Consider the following 8,731-nt stretch of genomic DNA (forward strand, 5'->3'; position numbering starts at 1 on the left):
TTGACCTTGTCACCTCTCACTAATTCACCCAAATTCTGTTCAAAAACTTTCAATTATCTTAGAATAAATTCCAATACCATTTGCCTAACCTGCAGTATCTTTCCTTTTCTGGCTTTGACTATATATCTAATTCTATGAAACTTATTAATATGCTTGTTCTCCACTTAGTTGAAACATTTGCAATTCTTCAAAGTACCATGTTACTCTGTCACTCTATGGTGTAAACTTTATATTTGTATTCACAATTCAGCTGTTAAACACATGAATTCTTTCAAAGGTTTATCAGGCATCATCTCCAATGTAAAATCTTTTCCTACTCCCAAATTTCTAGCCTTTTCTGCAAAGATAATTTTTATTAATGTAAAGTTTTATGTATAACTTTATTAATAGTAAAGTCATATATGTGTACATATTCATGAGATTTATTTTTATTTTTTTGTCTTCCTCTTTGGACTGTGTGCTACTACAAGGTAAGGTTTATACTATATTTATCCACCTATTACTATTGCTTATAATAGTGCTAGCAACATAGTAGATTTTTATCAATATTGGTCATATTAGAATAAATCTCCCATCTACTGGAAAGAAGACCAAAAAATAAAAAATAAGAAAGAAAAAACCCAGTAAATGTTAGTTGTAGAATGGGAATATACTGTATTTTTAAAACCAGGAACCCTAGAGCAAACATATCTGGCAACCAAGTTCTGCCCCATCACTCCTTAGTATATTAAACAGTTGTCAAACAATTATCTTTGAATTTTAGTAAGGTGATTGATTCTTAAGATGCAGACATATTACCACCAGCAGATTCACTGAAACGTGAATTCAGGAAACAAGCAAACAGGCCATGGAATGCTAATATGAGAGAGATTGAGGGCATGAGTGTGCACAAGTGGTTCACAAGTTCTTGATTCCGGTTGCTCTAAGACCTACAGTTTGATTAATGAGCCACATATTCGATAAGGTCCATATCTTGCCCAGGCTCATTTCACTTGCATTTCTATCACTTGCAACCAATAGAATCCTAATAATATAATAGCTTATAAAACTTATTAGCTATGAGATGTTATATGTTAAATGGAAATAATAAAATGGCAGATTAAAAATTAATATCACTTGAAGTAATTGTAGAAACATTTATTAGCCTTGCTAATGCTATCTTGTTTTGCATGTGTACACATGCACACATACACACACACATGCACACCCCATAAATTTACAGAGTTGCATAAACATTAATGTGTTCTGAGGAAGCGCAGGAAGATGTTTCATTATATTTTGAAGGAGTGAAAAAAAAAATCTTGAGTTGCCGGGATCATGATGAAAGGCTTGTGTTTTTAAAAGTAAATGTGTGCTCTGCACCCCAAAATAAGTCATCCTACTCAAAACGTGAAATGTTACTGTGATTTTGATCTTTGAAAAAGACAACACAGAGCTTTTGTTGTCGATGCTGTTATTTAAGAATACATTGATCAATCAGGGATTGCTTATAGTTTTAGTATCTAAATGTAAGAAGGGCTAAAAGTATGACATCCTCTAAAATTCTGGGTCTTAAAGAATATCAGTGAAGACAGCTATTATTAAATTGAAAAGTGCTTTTTTCAATTCTGAAATTGGAGAAATAAGAGAACTTAGAGTATGGATGTATAATTTCTTAAGTTTGGGGGTCTGGAAGTGCCTCATAAAAATATGTGTATTGTGATTATTGAAGATTATAGATTTGTAGTGTATACCATTCATACTGATAAATATATTTTCATAGTTCTAGACAAATGGTTATATAGTTGGTGAGACTGTGATTACAAAGGACTCATAAATATATCACCTCACATGATATCAAAGCTAAGAGGATAAGCGATTTTACCCAGTGGATAGATACCATAATTAGTCTGTAATAATTGGTCTAGTGTATTGTAATTTCTTGTATTATATGAAATTTGGATCCTTGGAGAAGCAGATGCTGAGATTGAGTTTCTAGGGGGCTACAAAGGTTTATTGTGGAGTAATATCTGTAAAAAAATAAAACCAAAAAAGGGAAGCAGAAGGGCAGAAGTGGGATTGTGCAGGAAGATCTTTCAGACCATGTTTTGGATTTGATAAAATGTGCCAGCCCAACAGTGAAGTCTGAAAGAAAGACTTCCTCTCAGAGGAGTCTCTGTGAAGCAGAAATGGCCCCACAGTTAGTCATTTAGCTTCTGAATTCATAGAGTGACCTTGCCTCAAACGCTGTGATGAACGAGAAAGAGCTAACACCTGGAAGCTGTCATCCCAGCTGTACTCTTCAAAGTTGGACAGGGCGCTGCATCTTGCAGCATCTCCATGCATGTCTATGACTGCCACATTGGCAATACAGAAAGCTAATAAAAATATGTACTTTGATCAACTTAGTAAATACAATTCTTTGAGAGACAGGACCATTGACTACATTCTGAACAGTGTGTTTTTAAATTAGAAAAGGTTTTCTTATTAAAGAATCCTGGGGTAACCACCACAGAGTGTTTGAATGGAAAATGGAGGGAGAGACAAGAAAATTTAGTTAATGTTCTGTTCAGTAAAACTTAAAAAAGAAAAAAATAGCTAACCAGCATGGAAACAAATCTCCAGAAGAAAGCAAACCGAACACAAGGTCATTTTTAAAATACAGTGAAACTTAGGAATAAAAGGAAAAAGAAAAGGAATGCAACTGGACACATGTCAAAGAGTGGAATAAAGAAAGGCCCCAGGAAAAAATAATTTCTAAGCTATGGCCCATTAAGAGGAGCTGTACAATCTTGGAGACCTCCATTCTGCATTGTTCCTGGAATGTGGCTATACCGAGTCAAGACTTTACAATAACTGTCCCCTCCAAGAATGAGATTGCCAGAAAGTGCAAGTGAGTTTGTGGAATTATAAGATGTAACAAATCCTTAAATTGAGATGCCATCTTCTCTGGTGTTTGTCCTCAGACCTTTTGCCTAAGATCCTGGGTAATGAAAAATTTGGTAATGGCTTAAATTGGACTTGATTTGACAGCAAAACAAGTAGTTGTTGATATAATTTGTAAAATCTGGGAGGGGAAAATAAACGGATTCACAGTACTAAGTATAGAGTATTCACATCAGTTTTAGGAGGGGTAACATGATCTGTTATGCGACATTGACAGTAATATCGTACTGGTCAGTATCAATTTAGGTTTTGGGGGAAGTCACAATTGTCATTATCATTGTCACCCTTTGCTTGGGTTTGCTCTGACCTCCATGTACAAATATTTGTAGAGTACATTTTCTCAAATTATAATATAAACAAGTTTATTTTCACATTCTTTCAACTTCTGTTTACCTGTACCACAATGTTTCTTTACTGATAATACTTTTGAAATACGTTTTAATTAAAAATAATACAGTTCTTAGGTCAGTCTTGTAGAACACAAGAATACATTGATCAATCAGGGATTGCTTATAGTTTTAGTATCTAGATGTAACAACTGCTAATATTTTTGTTTCATTTAAAATTTTTTGAAGACACTGGTAATCAAGGAATACATAAAAATTTGGGTCCTTTTTTTCTTTTACTGTTTTTTTCCCCCAATGTTTCAAGCTGTTATATATTCCTTTAAGCTCTATTTCGAGTGGTGGCAACATAATATTTCATCCAGGAAACCACTCACCAGACCTCAGTATGTGAGTCTAAATTTTCACAAATTGATCTTCAGAGTCTGTAACAGTAACAGATCAAAGTGAAGAGGCTAATCTTTTTTATGACATATTTAAAATTTGCACGGTAAATTAGTCTCTAAAGACACACTGTGGTTGATTTTTAACTTGCAATTTATGTCTGAAGTCACAAATCGCTGATGAAGTTTGTCTTCATTTTGAAAATACAGGAAAACACAACCACTTTGTGAAGAAGCCTGTAAGGAAAATGTTAGGCTTTCACTCAAGGTTAGATATCAAAATAATTTGCTTAAAGAAAAAGGATATTTCTTAGGCATATAGTAAGTATATATAAGTATATATATATATATATATATATATTTAAATATAACTGTAAATAAAGTTATTTTGACTGAAGTGAGATAAAATCTTTGGGTGAATTGATTTAAAGTAAAGGAAAACTACTAGAGAAAACTACTGTTTTTCTTTTTTGCTGTCAGTGATAAAATCTAATGTTACAGAGCTTTCCATTTTTCCTTACAGCAATGATTGCGGAGGAGTTATATTCACTCCAGACCTAAAATGTTTAAATTATGGAGATTTCCAGTGACCTCTTTCAGTTTGACACATTGAAACAATTACTTAGTCAGCTAACATGACAATATGCAATTTAGTGACAAATATGGTTACTAGGTTACAAATGAGTTCTGCTGTCCTTAGTGAACTGTAGAGCTGTGGATATCCAAATTACTTTCCTCCCCCAAATTTAAAAATACTAAATTCAAGAAACTGGATCATGATGGCAGATTGAATAAATAAAAGCATATAACTCCTCTCCCACCTAAAATACCCTAAAAGGCAGATGAGACAGTCCTGAGCCAGGTATGAAATTATTTTGTCAAAACCAGGAACTTTTGTATAAACCAGCTATAACCAATTAGAAAAATGTAACTGCAAAAAAAGCCATAAATACATAGAAATAAACCCATCAATAAATGTGATTCAGTGAAGACATTTATAATATATTACTGAAGAATATAAAATATCTGAGCAAGTAGAAACATACTCAATATTCCTAAATGTGAAGACACATGTGTAAAGATGTCAGGTTTCATCCAACTCCCCTTCCTATTGATCTGTATAACTTAATGCAATCCTAAATGAAATACCAAATCAGCATTGTGAATTTTTCAACCACATGACAGAGATGAACTCCAGAAACAGCATCTAGCATGAAACTTCAGAGAGATGCAGATGAATTTTTTTAGCTTCTGACAAAAGAATCTAGATTTATTTATTTACGGATAAACTGGGATATTTCCTTATGCTGGGATATTTCCTTATGCCTAGAATTTTAACTCACCTAAAAGATCCATCTCAAGAAAAGCTCCTGTGGAGGAAGGAAAGACCACAACATGGCTTGTGGCCACAACATCAAGCTGTGTGCCCAGCAGGTGGCAGGAATCTTATGAAAACTCTCCCTTGCACTGTGATTAACATCTTTTCTCATATCAAGAATAGGCAGGTGCAAGTAGTGGGCTCACAAATGTCACCTTGACTGGTTTTTCTAAATTATTTTGTACATTTTTCAGCAGCAAAACCATTAGGTGTCCAGCCTCATCCCATTTCTTGCAAGGGAGTAGCCTTTATACAATAAGACACATCTTGGGTTTTCCTCATTGATAATTTTAACTCTCTTTTGTGTTCTTCCTACAATAATTTGTAAACATTCATTTTTAGCTGCCTTTTTTTTTTTTTTTACTTTTCAGATTGATATTTTTATACTGCACTTATTTGTCAAAATAAAGATTTTCACATAAAAAAATAAAATAAAAATATGGCCAAGGATATGTATACTGCTCTTGGGGATGTTATAGAGAGAGGCTGGAGTTGAAAACCTTGGTAAGTAATAGAAATATAGGTTACTTTACGAAAAGGGAAATGATGACTTTGGGACATTTGGTCATAAAGGGATAGAGAGAGTGTGTGTGTTGTGTGTGTAGAAGTTTTGGTGGAGAGGGGTGTTAAACTAAGCAAGGAAGACCATTAGACTGAGGTGACTCTCATGCCTTGGTAGCCTAAGCAAACCAAAACCTAAGCCAGGGTCAGTGCATTTGAATCTGAGAAAATAAAAACACCCAAGCACAAACATCCAAGTAGGCTTTTCCAAGTAAGGCAATTACTTAAGCTACAACCAATCAAATGATTTCCTGGTTTTGCTTCTGTATCTTCTTTATAAAAACCTTTCCCCTAGTGCCTGGAGATGGAACATTCCTACCCATCTTTGGTTTGGCGCTGCCCAATTCAAATCAATGTATGCTCAAATAGATTCTTGAAAATTTTAATGTGCCTCATCTTATCTTTGCATGGGGAGAGGGTCCTTAAAATTTTATGAAACCACCTAATTCAGTTTTACTTGTTCACCATCTGCCATCTACTCAAGTTGTTTTAAACTATACTACCGTATCTCAAATATGCTTTTCTCAAGTGAAGAGCCCATTCTCATGAGACCACAAGCACCTTGAGGCCTTCTGAGAACTTTGCAGGTGGAAGGGAAACTAATGCCTTTCACCACATGTGGGGATGCTGATTTACATGGTAATGTAGGTGCTAGGGTGCACTGGATGATGAACTAACTCCCATGAACTGCCGCCAAAATTATTTGAATAATATAAGCAGAGTTTAGATTTTGTATAAGGTTGTCAAATTAATGCATTTAAATTATATACGGACATTGTAACAGATGTCACCATATATCAGATTCGACACAAACACAAATATTTATCAAATAATTATTTACTATCAAAGATATATTTCTGATAAAAATATTTAAAGGGATACTTATAAAGATTTTGCTTCTAGAGTTCTAGAGATATGAACTAAATTTTGATTTTACTATATGTTAGTATCCACTCATATCATTGATTTATAACTCTAAAAGTGAGAATATTTGCTTTACTGTTTAGTTATATATTTCAGGCATTTTATATATAATATTTTGGAACAGATATTAAAACCTATAATATATATAAATAGGCATGGTAACAAATTGTGACATTCTTATGTTTAAAGAAAAGCTTACAATGTACAATATATGTCAGTACACAATATAAGGAAAAAGTTTCAAGACCATTGGTAAATGGACAAAAGCTAGTCTTATAGTCTTATGAAATATTCATAATCCCTTCAGATCCTTTTAGATACTTTACTATAGAGTCTTTAGTCTTCTTTAGTTGGAATTAATCTCTCCATTTATTTCTGCTTATGCTGTTTTGCTTCCCAGTGATCACTTTGAAGCATATTCTATTTTCCATTATGGTGGTTGTAAAAGAAACTATTTCCTGAGCACCCAAATATGCACAACAAATACTAACAGAATTAAAGGGGGAAAAAGAATGCAATGCATTCATTCTAGGAGACTTCAACATATCACTCACTCCAAAGGACAGATCAATCAGACAGAAAATAAGTGAGGGCACAGAGGCACAGAATAACACATTAGAACAGACAGACCTAACAGACATCTACAGAACACTACCCCCAAAAGCAACAGGATACACATTCTTCTAAAGTACACATGGAACATTTTACAGAATAGATTACATACAAGGCCACAAAAAGAGCTTTAGCAAATTCAAAAAGATTGAAATTGTACCAACCAACTTCTCAGATCACAAAGGTATGAAACTAGATATAAATTGTAAAAACAAACCAAAAGGCTCACAAACACATGGAGGCTTAACTACATGCTCCAAATAATCAATGGATCAATGACCAAATTAAAACAGAGATCAAGCAATATATGGAGACAATTGAAAACAACAGCTCAATACCCCAACTTCTGTGGGATGCAGCAAAGGCAGTTCTAAGAGGAAAGTATATAGTAGTTCAGGCCTATTTAAAGAAAGATGAACAATTCCAAATGAACACTCTAAATTCACAATTAATAAACTGGAAAAAGAAAACCAAATGAGGCCCAAAGTCAGTAGAAGGAGGAACATAATAAAGATCATAGAAGAAATAAATAACATTGAGAAGAATAAAACAATAGAATAAATGAAAGCAGGAGCTGGTTCTTCAAGAAAATAAACAAAATAGATAAACCCCTAGCCAGACTTATCAAGAAAAAAAGAGAGTCTAGACACATAAACAGAATCAGAAATGAGAAAGGAAAAATCCGTATGGATGCCACCAAAATACAAAGAATTATTAGAGAATATTACTATGAAAATTATATACTAACAAATTGGATAACCTAGAAGAAATGGACAACTTTCTAGAAAAAGGCAATCTTCCAAGACTGACCCAGAAGAAACAGAAAATCTAAACAGACTGATTACCAGCAATGGAATTGAATTGATTATCAAAAACTACACAAGAACAAAATTCCCACACCAGATGGCTTCACTGCTGAATTTTATCAGACATTTAGAGAAGACCTAATCCCTATCCTCCTTAAAGTTTCCCAAAAATGTAGAAGAGGAGAGAACAATTCCAAACTCATTCTATGTGGCCAGCATCACTCTAATACCAAAACCAGGCAAAGACACCACAAAAAATAAAATTACAGACCAATATCCCTGATGAGCATAAATGCCAAAACATTCAACTAAATATTAGCAAACAAAATTCAAAAATACATCAAAAAGATCATACATCATGATCAAGTGGGATTCATTCTAGGAATGTGAAGATGGTACTACATTGGAAAATCCATTAACATCATCCACCACATCAATAAACAGACAAAAATCACATGATGATCTCCATAGATGCTGAAAAAGCATTTGACAAAATTCAACACCCATTCATGATAAAAACTCTCAACAAAATGAGTACAGAGGGCAAGTATCTCTACATAATAAAGGCCACATATGACAAACCCATGGCCAACATCATACTTAAAAGTGAAAAGCTGAAAGCTTCTCCTCTAAGATCAGGAACAAGACAAGGATGCCCACTCTCCCCACTTTTATTCAACATAGTATTGGAGGTCCTAGCCACAGCAATCAGACAACACAAAGAAATAAAAGGCATCCAGATTAGTTGAAGAAGAAGTTAAACTGTCACTGTTTGCAGGTGACATGATATTGTACATA

Source organism: Manis javanica, chromosome 6 (assembly GCF_040802235.1).
Source record: "Manis javanica isolate MJ-LG chromosome 6, MJ_LKY, whole genome shotgun sequence".
In the NCBI taxonomy this organism is placed as follows: domain Eukaryota; kingdom Metazoa; phylum Chordata; class Mammalia; order Pholidota; family Manidae; genus Manis; species Manis javanica.